Here is a 17,699-nt window from a genome sequence, read left to right as displayed (position 1 = left end):
GCTGCGCCACTGGTGATCCCTGCCTTCCCAGAAGCACAATGCCAGCCTTTAGATCTATAAATGAAACTGTTTCATATTTACAAAGAACAGAGCAAGTTAAGGACAGGGACTGGATAATTCCTCTGGTTTATTTCTCTCCTCTTCCACTGAAGGTCAGTACCTGGCAAGAAAACATCTATTATCCACTCTCTTTAACACTGGGTGAGGATGGGACTGGCAAGAAGTGAATTTTAATAGATATTTTGACCACTGGGTTTAGCCATCTATCAAAACTCACTTTTGTCTCATGGGTGTACTAAGAAGCTTCCTGGTAACAGCTGATGCACAGATTCAGTATCATTCCAGAAGGCACTAAACCCAGATTCAAAAGCAAACCAGAACAACAGCTGAGAGTCATGGAGAGAATTGTGCAATGAAGCAGCAGGGAGCTGACTTCCTCTATCCCACTTCACCATGCAGCAGCCCCATCACCACTCCTGGAGGGTTGCTGTTCAGTGTTCTATGACATAACAGCCATATAAAGTAGTGTACAAGGACCCACTAGCCAATAGATGTTGAAAAAAGGGTTTGCGGGGCATATTTTTGCTGTAACTAAATTCAAATGAGGAAAGGCTTCAAGATATGCAGGTAATTATTTCAGAGAATGGGAGAAAGCAATAGGACAACAGCTGTGAAAAATGGCTTGTGCTGCTATAATTTCCATGTAGGAAACTGATGTGAACATCTAGAATAAGAGTGGGCAGTCAAGCATGGGGTACCAGCATGAGATTCAGCATGGTTTCCAGTCAGGAATGAGTTCTGCTATCAGCATTAAGAAGTTTTAATTATTTTTTAATGGTACAATTTTCTCTCAAGCGTGGCACTAGAAATACAGCATCACAGTATAATTGTGAACTTTTGTTTTCTTTTTTTTTTTAGTGAAATGGTCTATTTCCTGAAACACTATGAGATGGCCAAGCACAGGGTGAGGATGGAGGATTGTTAGCAGGCATGGTTAAAGGACGGGCAGTGTGGCTACTAAATTAAGGGCAACTATGGGCAAGCAATTTCTCTTCCGCCACTGCTTCCATCACTGTCACATGTAACAAATGCCTCCTTTGCTGTATGTGCCATGGAAACCCATCACTACTTGAGGCTACTTGTGGCAGAATAAGTGTGTGTTTATTTGTAACATGTGACAGTATATACTTGCAGTTTCTCTCATGGAAGTGGAATATTTATGAAACCTTTAGCATGTGTGCAGGATCACTGTGTCTTTCTGCTCCCTCTTCTGCCCCTTGTGCACTGTATGATATATTTTTGTAGAATTCTTTTCTTCTTGTGGTGAAATTCTTAATACCTGTGGAATGTTAAGTTTCAAGAATTTTAAAATAAAACTGCAAAATGATGAAGAAAATGGCTTGCGTGTACGGTACTCTTATTGGCAAAGCTAACCAGATATTGTGAAGAGATGTATTGCCTTCTCCACCATGGGTTCAACCAAATGGGCTAGAGTCTAGACCAGTGTTTCTCAACCTTTTTTTTCACTCGTGGCTCCCTTCCAACCTTGTTTTCTCCCGTGCCTCCCCATCCATGTCCCATATGGACACGATACAGTTTTCTGGAATCAACAAGACAGTATTTGCAATATAATACACTTTGCTTTTCTGTGGTCCCCTCAGCATTCACCATGGCCCTCGTTACATGTTTTTTTTTACTTGTGGCTCCCTTAAAACATCATAAAGCCCCCAAGAGGCCATATGGTCTCCCAGTTGAGAACTGCTAGTCTAGAAGACAGCTTCCACAGTCCACAAGAAGTACAGCCATTGGCTGCATAATTGAAATTATGAGAATTGCATAATTGCCCCCATCCAGGGAAAAGAATAATGGTTGGCAAGAGTGAGTTTTGGCAAAATAACGCTCATGGTTCTTAATATCCCAGTCTGGTTGGTACATGATTCCTAAGAGGATCTAATACTAGATAGAAGATAGACATCTCTGGAACATTTCAAATGAAGCTATCAAGAGGTTGGAAAAGATGACATATTCTATCCCATACCATTAAGGGAAGACTGGTATGCCTTATATTGAAAGGAAGACTTCTGACTAGAACTTCTTTGTAGAGATGCTTCTCTTTGGTATCTATGATGAGATGGTCCATATGCTGCCTGGCATGCATTGGGTACTGTCAAAAATATCAACAGGTTTGGCCCAAGTCACTTTGGCATCTGAGATGAGAAATCTAAATGGCATTCTTCTTCCTGCCAATTAATACAAGACATTAGATTACTTCCACAAAGCTGGTGAACAAGAAGCTACAAAAGCCCTTGCTGATCATTTGGGCTCCGTATGTCTTACTCAATAATATCTTTGATAGCACACAAATCCAGCGTCGCACTGTTTTCCTTCATTCGACCTCCTGGTAAGAACCCTTCTGAATTTTCATCCTTGCTTCTGTAATTGCTGCTTTGCCTGAAATGTACCATTTCTCATCATAAAAACATTTTGTAACATTGTAATTTCAGGCTGCAGCAGGCAAGGGAGGAGGAAGGGGAGACAGAAATAACCAGAAGAAAAGGAAGAACGAGGCAGGGAGCCGAATGCTTGTTTGCTCAGATTGTCCACCCTTTCTATTTAAGGCTCTCCTGTAGCTTTCTTTTGTGTCAAGGGTGCAGCTGCTGCTAGAGTTCTAGTTTCCCAAGGAGAAAACTAGAACTCCACTCGCCCACCTTCTGCTTTAACACCTTCACTATGTCAAGCAGGCAATCAATAATGGGAAATGAGTTTGCAGCATTAAGCGGACACATATTAGACCTTGGTTCTCCAGAGAGCTTGAAGTGGAGGATGGATTAATTAACTCCTTTCAGCCACAGTGAGGAGTTCTTTCCCAAAATGAATATAGGAAGTGCCAGAATTCTCAAACCTTTTCAGAAATGAGGTTATCCTCACTTGACATAAAGGAAGGCATTGCAATTAAAGGTTTTATTCAAACGGAACTTATTCAGGACAGAGCAGCACACAAGGGTATTCTGACTAAACCTCTCTCTTTGCTCTCACCATAAATATGGGGTGGCTGTGCACCAAGCCAGGAGGTGGGTGGTTAAATGTAGACTTTACAAAGAAGTGACGAGCAAAGTCACCCACACTTAACTGAGACGGGGGGGGGGGGGCGGGGGGAAACGCTGAGTGGATCTATACATATTAGCAGAACTGAGGCTAGGCCAATTGTAAGCAGGCCTTTTCCTCTGTGAAAATGGAATTACACTTGCGAAAGAGCACAGTAAAGAGAAAGAGAATAAGAAATTGTGAGGATTTTTCTGCTTTAGAATGCATTTTATTCCCCTTTGTTCTTGCTACATTAATTTGATAAAATAGACCACAACCTACTACTTGATAAGATAGAAAAATGTGGGTTAGACAGCATCAGTGCCAGATGGATTCGTAACTGGCCGACCAACCGCACTCCACATGTAGTACTTAGAACTGCATCTAAATGGAGAGAAGTATTTAGTGGGATTCCCCCCCCAACGTTCTGTTTTAGGCCCAGTACTTCCTGGCAAATAGATGGGGAAGAAATGGAGGTAGTGACAGATTTTATTTTCCTGGGCTCCAAGATCACTGCAGATGGGGACTGTAGCCAAGAAATTAAAAGACGCTTGCTCCTGGGGAGGAAAGCCATGGCAAATCTAGACAGCACACTAAAAAGCAGAGACATCACCCTGTCAACAAAAGTGCGTATAGTCAAGGCTATGGTCTTCCCAGTTGCAATGTATGGCAGTGAAAGCTGGACCATAAAGAAAGGCTGAGCGCCAAAGAATTGAGGCCTTTGAACTATGGTGCTGGAGAAGACTCCTGCGAGTCCCTTGGACTGCAAGGCGATCAAACCGGTCAGTCCTAGAGGAGATCAACCCTGACTGCTCTTTAGAAGGCCAGATCCTGAAGCTAAAACTCAAATACTTTTGGCCACCTTATGAGAAGGAAGGACTCACTGGAGAAGAGCCTAATGCTGGGAAAGATTGAGGGCAATAGAAGAAGGGGACGACAGAGAATGAGGTGGCTGGATGGAGTCACTGAAGCAGTAGGCGTGAGCTTAGATGGACTCCAGAAGATGGTAGAGGACAGGAAGGCCTGGAGGAATGTTGTCCATAGGGTCACGATGGGTCGGACACAACTTCGCAGCTAACAACAACAACAACTTTTCAACATCTTCATAAACAATTTAGACAAAGGAATAGAAGGGGAATTTTATATTTCCAGATGAGGCTCAAGATCCAGAAGGATCTCGACACACTTGAACACTGGGCCCTATCTAACAAAATGAAACTCAATGGAGAAAAAAGTAAGGCTTTACACCTAGGCAAGAAAAACCAAATGAACAGGTATAGATTACCTGGCTCAATGGCAGTAACTGCGAGAGGGCTCTAGGAGTCCTAGCAGACAACCACTTAAATATGAACCAGCACTGTGCTGCAGTCACCAAAAAAGCAAAGGCAATCCTAGGCTACCTTAAGAAAGGGATAGAATTAAGATCATGTGAAATGCTAGTACTGTTTCTTACTGCACTAGTAAGACCACACTTGGAATATTGCATCTAGTTTTGGTCACCACAATATAAAAAAGATGTTGAGAACAGTGGTGGGATTCAAATATATGAACAACCATTTCTCTGTGGATGCTGCTTCCAGAAGTCCATTCTGGACCTGGGCAACCAAAAATTAGCTACCAGTTCTGCTGAAGTGGTGCTAACCAGCTGAATCCCACCACTAGTTGAGACTCTAGAAAGAGTGCAGAGAAGAGCAGCAAAGATTATTAGGGGATAGGAGGCTAAAACACGTGAAGAACAGTTGTTACAGGAATTGATTATGTCTAGTCTAATAAAAAGGAAGACTAGTGCTGACATGATAGCAATGTTTCAATATCTAAGGGGCTGCCACAAAGAAGAAGGGGGGGGGGGTGTCAACCTATTCTCCAAAGCACTGAAGGCAGGACAAGAAGCAATGAATAAAAGCTAATCAAGCAGAGAAGCAACCTAGAAATTTCCTGACAGTGTGAACAGTTAACCAGTGGAATGACTTGCCTCCAGAAATTATGGGTGTTACATCACTAGAGGCTTTTAAGAAGAGGTTGGACAGTCATTTGTCTGAAATGGTATAGGGCAGGGGTAGGCAACCTCGGCTCTTTTATGACTCATGGACTTCACTTTCCCACACAAAGGCCCTCCCTGGCCCTCTACATTTTGACCAGTCCATCAGTGCCCAATAGGATGCCTTTTGGATGTTTTGGGAACAGCTCAGATGTTTGGTGCCTCTCACTGCAACTTTGTTCTCTGGCCAAGTGTCCTTGGAGGTTGGTTTATTCTGGTTTGGCTCCTCTGATTCTCCTGTCTTCTGATTCCCAGGCCCAAATTCTTTCCCACTCCCTGGAGATTTATGGCAGGATGCCAGCGAAAGGAAGAAGCTGAAGATGGCAGACCTGACAAGCACTTTGGTTGCTTCTGATTTAGGAAATTCCAAAACTTTTATTCAACTTCTGAAATGAGTATCCAGTGGTATCTGGTGGAGGAAAGCCTCCTGTATGACCTGCATCAGTTTCCGCCAGGTTTTCACTGTTATTATTTCTTTCACTACCAAGGAAAGGTAGCAAAAATAAATACAGAAATGAAAGGGAAAATAGTTTTTTTATGCCCAGGAAAGTATTTAGTATATTTCTACCTGAGAGGGTAAAAGAGGTGACGATGAATAAAATTTGAGTACAATTTGGGATTTGCGGTGTGAACTTACACAGATGTTGCAGAATGGGTCTTTCCAGCAAGTTTGTTGTTTTAAAGAAAATGTATAGGAGCAATGCTTTGAATTATGGAATTTTCATTCAAATATGGAGTTAAAGGTGGATGTTAAATTTTATTTTTTTTTTATTTTAATTCCATTTATATCCCGCCCTTCTCCGAAGACTCAGGGCGGCTTACAAGCTTAGCAGTAGCCTTCATTCTATGTATATGCCTGCTTATTAGGGCTTTCACACACACCCCAAGCGGCATTATTACAAAGTCAGCTTAATGCAATGTGAGCAGTAAATAATGGGAGTAAAGCATTATGAGAATAAATGGCTTGCTTCAAAATTGGTTCAAAATTGAGCAGGGAATAAAATAAGGATCTGATGTTTTAACACATTTTTTTATTATTTTTTATTACATTTATATCCCGCCCTTCTCCGAAGACTCAGGGCGGCTTACAAGCTTAGCAGTAGCCTTCATTCTATGTATATGCCTGCTTATTAGGGCTTTCACACACACACCCCAAGCGGCATTATTACAAAGTCAGCTTAATTGCCCCCAACAATCTGGGTTTGAATAAATGTCTAATGAATGCCTGTGGTAATGATGGGGACATGGATGTGTGTGTGCACATTTGAATACAGATGATTCCATGTTACACGAGAACATGAAGGATTTGCAGCAAATGTTAGGTAAATTATATAACGCACAGAGGGGAAGGAACTGAAAAATAATGTGTCAGAGACCAAGGAAGTTGTATTTTGACAGGGCAAAGTGAATAAATGATTGCAGGTTATACATACATGGAAACAAAACAGAGCAATTGAGTGAATTTGTATACTTTGGTAGTTTATTAAAGGGTATGAAAATGAATAAAGAAATTTAACATATGCAACTGTTTGTTGAAAGGTCATAGATAAGAGGTAATCTATTGCAAGTAAAGACTAAAGAAATCAAAGTGGCTGCATATGGGTGTGTTTCTGTCTACCTTATTATATGAAAGTGAGAGTAGGATGTGTAAAAAGACATGTAAAAGTAAATTGAATGCAATGGGAATGGGCTATTTAATGAATGTACGTGGTAAAAGAAGGGAGAGGCTCAAGAATGAATGGATGATGAACGAACATACAAAAATGAGCCAAATCACCTCATAACGTCTTTTGTACTGGTCGTAGAAAGGGAATTAATGAGGATGAAACTGTAAAATTAATATACGAAGACGGATTGAGTGAATTGAGGGGAGATGAAAACTGAAAAGGTTGTGGCTCACCAAGTTAATGACATTTTCAAACAGTGAGGTGAAAAAAAATAAAAGGCAATTATGAATCAATGTATGGATATGGGGAAAGCAAGATAAGAAGATATGGAAAAGTAAAATTACTGGTACTGGTATAAGCTACATTTAATTAGATTTTTCTTATCTCTTGTTTCGTGCCTTTAATTTCTTTTGCCCTGTGTTTCCTACTCTATTTTGCTTTCCACAACATTACTTAGCCCAAAGGAGAATTTTATAAAAGATATCACATACAATAGTACAAGATATAAAAAAGATAAAGCCTCCTTCAGTTCAAGATAAAATCCTTGTAACTTCATAAACACCTCCATGGAGAGTTCTCGGCTTCTATAGCAAAGTGGTTTGCTACTACCCTTTTCCACTATGTATTTTTCAACTTCTCAGTCTAGTTTACAACCAAGGTATTTCTCCATCCCAGTCCTGACCATTCCCTGTCTTACTTTCCACCTATGCCTTCACAAAGCCCACCAATTTCTGCCTTTGGCTGACAGGCAAAGAATAAATTGTATAAACTGTATTAAGTAATATTCATTTCAAATATTAGATTTTTAGTTAAGATTGGAAGTTAAAATTGGGAATGGGCTGTTCTTGAAAATCAATAGCTTTGACATATAGTGATAAGATTCTTCATATACATATATTGCCATATCCTCTTGTCCTACTAGCAGAAATATAAATACAAGAGGCTGCTGGATAAAGTCCAGTATCCTATTTCCAAGAGGGAGAAATAAATTTTGGGAGGAAGCACAGAAGCAGAATTCAAGGGCAATACTTCTCTTTCTCTTATTTTTTCCAATCATATTTTGTGGTGCCTGAAGCAGAAGATCAAAATTATGCTCTACATGATGCCAAAAATCTAAATTAAAACAAGACACTCACATACTATAGATTAACATTTAGCTTCTTGTAAAGATAATTCCAACTACAGTATATAGAAAGTGAACGTCTCCAGTCAATCACACATCATGGGGGTGTGATTATGCCCACTGTCTGGATTACAACCCAGAAAAAAGTATAGTGGGATTTCAGTTTTTCTGCAAATGCACACACACCCCGCCCCCGGTGAAATAGATTGTGTAGAGGCAATTGTTGGTGCTTCTAAGTAAAAGGAACTGACAGACCTAATCATTCTTGTAATTAATTTCCTTACTAGAGTTATTTGAATTATCTCCTGAATATTCATGACTATCAGCACTTTTCCACTCTTCATTTGAAGTAATGTATTCCTATGTTTGATAAATCAACCTTGGAGGTGACATTTCTTTTCCAGTATTAAGACTTGGCTGAAGCAACTGAAACACATTAAATCAAGAAGGAGGAGGTCCTCGGGATTTGCTCACTATCAGAATTGACTTAGTCTGTTGAATTTGGAGCCTTGTGATTGTATCCTTATGACAAGTTGCTTGAAGAAGAAGAAAGCAATTCTTTCAGACTTTAGCATAGCTGCTAATAGACTGTGTTATCCAAAATAAGTTAATATTCATGGATTTTTGTGAGAGCTCCATCTCTGAGAAGGAGGTGGGGAAAGAAATGTAAAAAAAAAACCTAGTTAAAGGAAAACTCTTAGATTAAAGGAAAAATCATTGTACTTTTTCAATGAAGTTGACTGCTCTTTCGATCTACCCTACTTTACATGGCAGGAATTGCAGGATTTGTTCTAGTCTCTGTTTTGGTCCAAGAGGGCTTTTGATACAAAATTCCCTCCCTGCCTAACTCAATCCTGCTACTCACCCTTTTGGAACTCTTCTAGCCTCAAGTAGGGGATTCTGTTTTGCAGTCAAAGTATGATATTAACAGAAGAGTTGGAAGGGACCTTGGAGGTCATCTAGTCCAACCCCCTGCTCAAGCAGGAGACCCTATACCAGGGGTAGGCAACCTCGGCTCTTTTATGACTCATGGACTTCAACTCCCAGAATTTACTTTTTACTTTTGCTGCAACCACTTAACTTTAGTAAAAGAACCCATCACTTCAATCAAATTGAGTCAAAGGTCGTTCATTCTGAAATGTCTAAGTTTGGGACAGGTCTGACAGTGCTCCTCTGGCTGTTCTCATACAAAGGGCACAAATGAATATTGAGAAGGAGCAGGATCAACAAAAACCTGATGGGAAAAAACTGTACTGTCACTCAGGAAACAGTGTAGTTTGGGCAGTAAACTGTATAAAAAGTGAATGAAAAAATCAATAAAACTCAGTCTAAACCACCAGTGTAGAATAAATGCATGCTACAGAGCTCTCCTTTACAGCTGTGTTAATGTGCATTCCTCCACACCTTGAGATGACAAAAAAAAAGATGTGCCAACCTGAACTGTGCTGCCCTGACAGGAAATTCTCACCTGCACTCATAATGAGGCTGGTGAGTGAAGTTGTCATTACAGCTTTAAGGTTACCCAGAAGAAAAACTACTGATCGTGCTAAATGTGGGATGTAGCTGCAGAGGAATCAAGAGTGGTAGGTTTACCTACGGGTCAAAATATGCTCTGATTTTGTACAAGCAAGGTGCAAAGGTATCTGAAAGCTGGCTGGGTGACTTTGGGACAGTCATTCTCTCTCTCAGCCTAACCTACCTCACCGGATTGTTTTTGTGGGGAACATAAGATGTTGGCTTATTAGACATGTTCACTGCTTTGCATTGATGAAATATACTATAAAGGGGAGAGAGAGAGAGTAAGGCAGGCAGGCAGGCAGGGAAGAAGGAAGGAAGGAAGGAAGGAAGGAAGGAAGGAAGGAAGGAAGGAAGGAAGGAAGGAAGGAAGGAAGGAAGGAAGGAAGGGAGGGAGGGAGAAAGGGAGGGAGGGAGGGAGGGAGGGAGAGTAAGGCAGGCAGGGAAGAAGGAAGGAAGGAAGGAAGGAAGGAAGGAAGGAAGGGAGGGAGGGAGGGAAGAAGGAAGGAAGGGAGGGAGGGAGGGAGAGTAAGGCAGGCAGGCAGGGAAGAAGGAAGGAAGGAAGGAAGGAAGGAAGGAAGGAAGGAAGGGAGGGAGGGAGGGAGGGAAGAAGGAAGGAAGGAAGGGAGGGAGGGAGAGTAAGGCAGGCAGGGAAGAAGGAAGGAAGGAAGGAAGGAAGGAAGGAAGGGAGGGAGAGAGGGAGGGAGGGAGGGAGGGAAGGAGGGAGGGAGGGAAGAATGAAGGGAGGGAGGGAGGGAGGGAGGAAGGAAGGTAGGGCTGTATTCAAAGAATCTGGCTAGCTGATATCAACTGATAGGTCAGGCTTTATGCACTTTTATTTAGTGCAATTCTGGAACAGTATTGTTCTAGAATCACACCAATTAATTGAAAAGCATCTTGAAAAATGACTGATGAGTGAGTACCTATGATGTGAAGTAGAAAAGAGCTCTCCCGTTGCACCGGGTAACCACTCCCTGCTCCTGTCAGGTATTTTTAAAGAAGAGTGCTAAACTGATGTCTAAAAGTTGACAAGCACTGCAGAGGTCATACAATGACTCTCTTCTTTCTCTATGCTGCTCTTCCCCCTCCCCATCTGTCAGTTGTATTTCAGGCTATTTTTAAACACAGGTTTACAAGAGTGCTAAACCTACTTTAATAGCAGCCTTCACACAGACGTCTCTTGCCATCCCACCCAGTCCTGGCAGCCTAGAAATGGGCAATCATCAGATTTGGGAAGAGTATTAGGAGAGTGAGATATGGTTGAGAGCCCCCTTTGCTCCTCATAAGATTAATCCCACTGCCCAGGAAGTTGCAAGGGGTGAGAAGCAGGCATGTACTATAGCAAAGATTTAGTTTGGTGATAATAGCGCTTGTCAAGATTATATCACTTATCTATTACTCAGTGACGCAAACCCTTTTCCTTCTAAATTCCATCTGGGAAAATGGGAGCAGTGCTGGATGGTCCAGAAACACTTTCACACAAAGGACCCTGAAAAATTAAAAATCGGTCCTTTCCTGGGCAAAAAGGTGTCCTTTGCTTCCTTCCCAGCAGAGATGCAATACCTGACTTAAGCTTGCCCATTTCCCTGCAGGTGAACAAATTGAATCCTACGTGGCTGTGCAGAATGACTAAATCTGGGTTTAACCAAGTGCTGATCTTGGCCAAGGTTTGCAGTGGCTACAGCTGGAACCTGGATTCGGGTGAGTCAGGGGATATCTAGAGGCTGGAAGAGAACATGCAGGTCCTGGAAGGAATCCTTCTGATGATGCATCTGCTTTCCTTCCTCCCCCACCCTCCCCCACCCCTCAGCAAACTTGAAGGTATTTCATATGAGGAGGGATTCCATTTTGACAGCCTGAAAAAGATGCACAAGCTTTGTGAGCAGTCTCGGTGAGCACACCTCTGACGGCAGCAATCTGAACTACCCTCCAGCTCTCTAATTATGATCCTTGCAAGGTTTCTTTCCTCTTCGCCCCAAGCCCCACAGAACTTAGTTATGGAAGCCAGATGTCCCATCGGTCCTAAGGTTGAGATGGCCATGGAGGACAACTCTCTGTGATCAGAGGGGAAGCGGTGTGACCATAGCAGCCTTACATAGCAAATAGATGCTGGGCTATGTCCTGACTGCATTGTTGACAAAACACATTGCTTTGCATGTAGACCAGACATGTCAAACACAAGGCCCGAGGGCCGGATCCGGCCCGCGAAGTGGTTTCATGCGGCCCGCGAAGCCATCCTGGAAACAGTGAGGGAACGGCCCCCACTGCCTTGGCCCTGGCCCAGAGACCCTCCTTCTGCCAGAGACCCTCAAATCTGTCTCACTCCTGCCCAGGCCCCCATAGGCACCCTTGATGCGAACGATGTAGAGCTGGCCATGCCCACCCAGTAGGCCACATGCACTCTAGCCACGCCCACCCAGTAGGCCACGCCCACCCTGGCCATACCCACCCGGCCCCCTGAGGGCAACCGCAATGCTGATGCGGCCCTCAATGAAATTGAGTTTGACACCCCTGATCTAGACCAAAAATTGTATTGGGACAAGAGGGCAAATAGCAGTTTTAAAAGTAATTTATTATTTTTACAAACTGGAACAGCTAAACAGAGCTTCAGCTGCAGACTGGGAATGGGAACAGGGCAAAGCCAACATCATAACCATGTGTCCTTTAAAGTGATTAGCAGGGTTTTGTGCCACATTAGTGGGACATGACATAAGCCCAAAGAAACACATATTTATTTCACTGTGGCAACACGAAAAAAGATGTGAAATTTCTTTTGGCACAATGCTTCTTTTAAAGGAAAGATTAGTTGCTGGAGGAAAATGTTTATACCAAATGAAAAAATGGACTTTAATCTCACGTCTTTCATATTTGCTTTGATGAAAATCATCATTTGAAGCTTGTATCTGCCTTGGGAGGAAGGCCCCCAAGGGTACCAATTATTCTAAAAGTGAAAATTCCCAGTCAGCTTCTGCATGATCTAAGATGTGACCTGAGGAGGTTAAACTGGAAGATGACGTTCTTAACCTCTTTTACTTATTCGTTGAAATTACCAAGACTTGTTGCCACTATAAAGTGAACCAGCCTGGGTAGGTTGAAAAGATTTTGTCCTTGTGCAAGTTGGTATCTAGGCAGATAGACAAATCTCAGCCACTGCTTCCTGATGAAATATATTATAGAGAAATATCCAGTTGGATCCATTATGCAGATTTTTAAATTTATTTTTGAATGCCACACAGACAGCAATCAATACAAAACTAATAAAGAAAATTGAATTTACTTAATTAATTCTGCTACCTTCTTGAGCAGAACCTCAGGGCCCATAACACGTGCCATATCCTTTGCAGAGATGGTTTGAAAACGAGAGAGAAGTTCATTCATGTCTTTGGTTTGGAGATTATAGGCTATTAGAAAGAGAGAGAAAGTCCTGCTTTTATGGAAAATTTCCAGAAGGGCTTGATACGAGTTACTTCCATCTCAGGACTTAACCACGTTTTTACTTTGTCCAATACTGTCTTATTTTGCCTAATCTTCCATTTCTTATGTCAGCATGTTTAATTAGCAAGAAAATTACTTAGCAACTGAAATGAACTTCTTAATTATTTCTTACACGCATGATAAAAGGATTAGTCAAGTATGGAAGAAATGTGAGAAAGGACTTAAGGACAATACATATCAGATCTGGATTACTCAGGTTTTCCAGCATGGTACAACCTTATCATATACTCCACAGAATAAAAATGATTTACATGAGAACCAGTTTGCTTTAGTGGTTAAGGTGCTGGTCAAGAAACCAGGAGTTGGGGAGTTCTAGTCTTGCCTTAGAGATGAAAGCTGGCTGGGTGACCTTGAAGTGATCAATCTGTGTCAGCCCAATCTACCCCACAGGACTGTTGTTTTTGTGGGGAGAATAGGAGAATGAAAGAGTATTAAGTATGCTCACTGCTTTGAGTTATTTATAAAGTAATAAAATAGGATTAAAATTTAATAAGTAAATAATATAAATAACTTGAAGTTTTTGTTTCATAAAAATATGTTTCATTTGGGTTGCCCTACCATTAAAAAAGGGACGCGGTGGCTCAGTGGGTTAGGACGCTGAGCTTGTCGATCAGAAGGTCGGCAGTTTGGCAGGTCGAATCCCAAGTGCCACATAACAGAGTGAGCGCCTGTTACTCGTCCCAGCTTCTGCCAACCTAGCAGTTTGAAAGCACGTAAAAATGCAAGTAGAAAAATAGGGACCACTACGGTGGGAAGGTAACAGCGTTCCGTGCACCTTTGGCATCTAGTCATGCCGGCCACATGACCACGGAGATGTCCTCGGACAAGCGCTGGCTCTTCGGCTTTGAAACGGAGATGAGCACCGGCCCCTAGAGTCGGAAACGACTAGCACGCATGTGTGGGGGAACCTTTACCTTTACCATTAAAAACTAAAATATCAGCTGAGCTTCATTCTGTACAATTGATTTTTTTGGAGGGAGGGGGGGCTATAAAAATCTGTCTTTCTAACTAAAGGTAAAGGTAAAGGTTCCCCCGCACATGCGTGCTAGTCGTTTCCGACTCTAGGGGCCGGTGCTCATCTCCGTTTCAAAGCCGAAGAGCCAGCGCTTGTCCGAGGACGTCTCCGTGGTCATGTGGCCGGCATGACTAGACGCCAAAGGCGCACGGAACGCTGTTACCTTCCCACCGTAGTGGTCCCTATTTTTCTACTTGCATTTTGACGTGCTTTCGAACTGCTAGGTTGGCAGAAGCTGGGGCGAGTAACAGGCGCTCACTCTGTTACGCGGCACTCGGGATTCGACCCGCCGACCTTCCGATCGACAAGCTCAGCGTCCTAACCCACTGAGCCACCGCGTCCCCTGTCTTCTAACTACCAACCTACTTATCAGAGTTTTTTCATAGTGTTTTACTGTTTACATGCGACAGTATACCTGGGCATCCTGTACGAAAAACAAAACATTTCTCTAAAAAAGGATTAGGTTTATCTCAATAGTTCTTTACTAGGTGTTTTCCCCCCTTCAAATGTTTGCCACTTCAATGCAAGCACAACTATCTTTTTCTGTTTAGTGGCTGCATTTGCTGAATAAGCCAGGACTCTCTGCATAGTTGAATAGTCAATATGCTACTGAACATACAGCCAATTTCTTTTCAATTTTCCCAAGGGAATAAAATTAACAAAATAATAGTTTATTGTGATATTCAAATCTGAGATCCAGGTTTATTTTCCCAATCACATCAAAACTGCAGGCCAGCAATAACTTCACCTGTGAACTTTATCTTGCACAGGAGCCACAGCTTTTTATTTTGTCATAATATACTTTTGTGTCTTAATTAATTTTATACTAATAAATAGAAAGTTTGCATTAGCATACTGCTGTTCACTCTAAGTCAAGATAAATAAAGAATTCGGGTATATAGTTTTATATAAATGGGTCACTCATAATGAAAACAATTGTGTTTGGATTTCTCTCTTGCATATACTGACAAGATAGACTATGTTCATACATGATTAATTGAATAAACCACAGTTGCTTGGGTTTCCACTGCATACCAAATCATAGCAATGTTTTATAAACCACAACTGGATTTCCATGAGACATTAAGCCAAAGTCAAAAATATAGTCTGAGGTTATGGTTAATCATGATATATGGATTCAATCATTATGCCAGATGGATCTAGTTACCTACTGTAAGAGCTATCTATCTATCTATCTATCTATCTATCTATCTATCTATCTATCTATCTATCTATCTATCTATCTATCTATCTACAGCAGACATGTCAAACACAAGGCCCGGGGGCCAGATCCGGCCCGCGAAGTGGTTTCATGTGGCCCGCGAAGCCATCCTGGAAACAGTGAGGGAACGGCCCCCCACTGCCTTGGCCCTGGCCCAGAGACCCTCCTTCTGCCAGAGACCCTCAGATCTGTCCCACTTCTGCCCAGGCCCCCATAGGCACCCTTGATGCGAACGATGTAGAGCTGGCCATGCCCACCCAGTAGGTCATATGCACTCTAGCCATGCCCACCCAGTAGGCCACGCCCACACTGGCCATACCCACCCGGCCCCCTGAGGGCAACTGCAATGCTGATGTGGCCCTCAATGAAATTGAGTTTGACACCCCTGATCTACAGCTATCCATCTATCTATTTTAATGATCCTGTGTGGCTTACAATTCAAAGTAACTGTAGGCATGACGCAATTCTATATCACACAGAAACAAAACAAAGCAAAACAATTGTAGGAACTCAACAACTATCCAGTCCCATGGTCTGGGAGAATAACTATATTTTTAATTTAGTTTACAGAAAGTATTGGGATATTAAAATAAAATATTACTTTTAGATTTCCAAGATTGATCTCAGCTTTTTCAGATAATCCACAGGAAACATGATCAGATGAACTCATTCTACTTTATTGTGAGGCTACATTAACAAAATCTTGTAAGTCTGAAAAAAATTCCTGCCATTTCTTTTACCACCTAATAATTTAGGTACAGTGAGGGGAAAAATATTTGATCCTCTGCTGATTTTGTATGTTTGCCAACTGACAAGGAAATGATCAGTCTATAATTTTAATGGTAGGTTTATTTTAACAGTGAGAGACAGAATAACAACAAAAAAATCCAGGAAAAACACATTTCAAAAAAGTTATAAATTGATTTACATTTTAATGAGTGAAATAAGTATTTGACTTCTTTGCAAAACATGACAATACTTGGTGGCAAAACCCTTGTTGGCAATCACAGAGGTCAATGTATCTTATAGTTGGCCACCAGGTTTGCACACATCTCAGGAGGAACTTTGTCCCACTCCTTTTTGCAGATCCTCTCCAAGTCATTAAGGTTTTGAGGCTGACTTTTGGCAGCTCAAACCTTCAGTTCCCTCCACAGATTTTCCATGGGATTAAGGTCTGGAGACTGGCTAGGCCACTCCAGGACCTTAATGTATGTCTTCTTAAGCCTTGTTGCCTTGGCCGTGTGTTTTGGGTCATTGCCATGCTGGAATACCCATCCACAACCTATTTTCAATGCCCTGGCTGAGGGAAGGAGGTTCTCACCCAAGATTTGACGGTACATGGCCCCGTCTATCATCCCTTTTATGCAGTGAAGTTGTCTTGTCCCCTGAGCAGAAAAAACATGTTTCCACCTCCATGTTTGACAGTGGGGATGGTATTCTTGGGTTCACAGGCAGCATTCCTCCTCCTCCAAACATGGCAAGTTTAGTTGATGCCAAAGAGCTCAATTTTGGTCTCACCTGACCACTACACTTTCACCCAGTTCTCCTCTGAGTCATTCAGATGTTCATTGGCAGACTTCAGATGGGCCTGTACCTGTGCTTTCTTGAGCAGGGGGAACTTGCGGGCGCTGCAGGATTTCAGTCCTTCACGGTGTAGTGTGTTACCAATTGTTTTCTTGCTGACTATGGACACCAAGCTACTTGGCAATAGTCTTGTAGCCCATTCCAGCCTTGTGTAGGTCTACAATCTTGTCTCTGACATCCTTGGACAGCTCTTTGGTCTTGGCCATGGTGGAGAGTTTGGAATCTCAGTGTCTTTTATACAGGTAACAAGCTGAGATTAGGAGCACTCCCTTTAAGAGAGTGCTCCTAATCTCAGCTCATTACCTGTATAAAAGACACCTGGGAGCCAGAAATCTTGCTGATTGATAAGGGATCAAATACTTATTTCACTCATTAAAATGCAAATCAATTGATAACGTTTTTGAAATGTGTCTTTTCTGGATTTTTTTGTTGTTCTTATTCTGTCTCTCACTGTTAAAATAAACCTACCATTAAAATTATAGACTGAACATTTCTTTGCCAGTGAGGAAACATATAAAATCAGCAGGGGATCAAATAATTTTTTCCTTCACTGTAAGTTCTTTCTAACTATCTTTGACCACACACCCCTCTTATCTGATACTCCCTCCTTTCCTGTCTCCAAGCCTGAATTGTTTTTAGGATTACCACTTTGCAGATTCAAATTTTAATGGTTTTCCCAATCTCCTTACAAAGATGACGGCATATCTCTCAGGGAACTTAGGCAAGAATATTTTCTGTTCAAAAGTCTTGCACTGGCTGATACCAAGATACAAGCATGAATATAAAAACTTTCACATAGCATTAAACATCTAATTGCATCTCTCTCTCTCTCTCTCTCTCTCTCTCTCTCTCTCTCTCTCTCTCTCTCTCTCTCACACACACACACACACACACACAGAGAGAGAGAGAGAGAGAGAGAGAGAGACATTTTCTCTCTCTTTCTCTCTCCCTCAGTT

The sequence above is a fragment of the Vipera berus genome (genome assembly GCF_964194415.1).
Source record: "Vipera berus genome assembly, chromosome: 2".
Taxonomy (NCBI): domain Eukaryota; kingdom Metazoa; phylum Chordata; class Lepidosauria; order Squamata; family Viperidae; genus Vipera; species Vipera berus.
The sequence above is the reverse complement of the archived record's forward strand: the minus strand, read 5'-3'. Positions refer to the sequence as shown.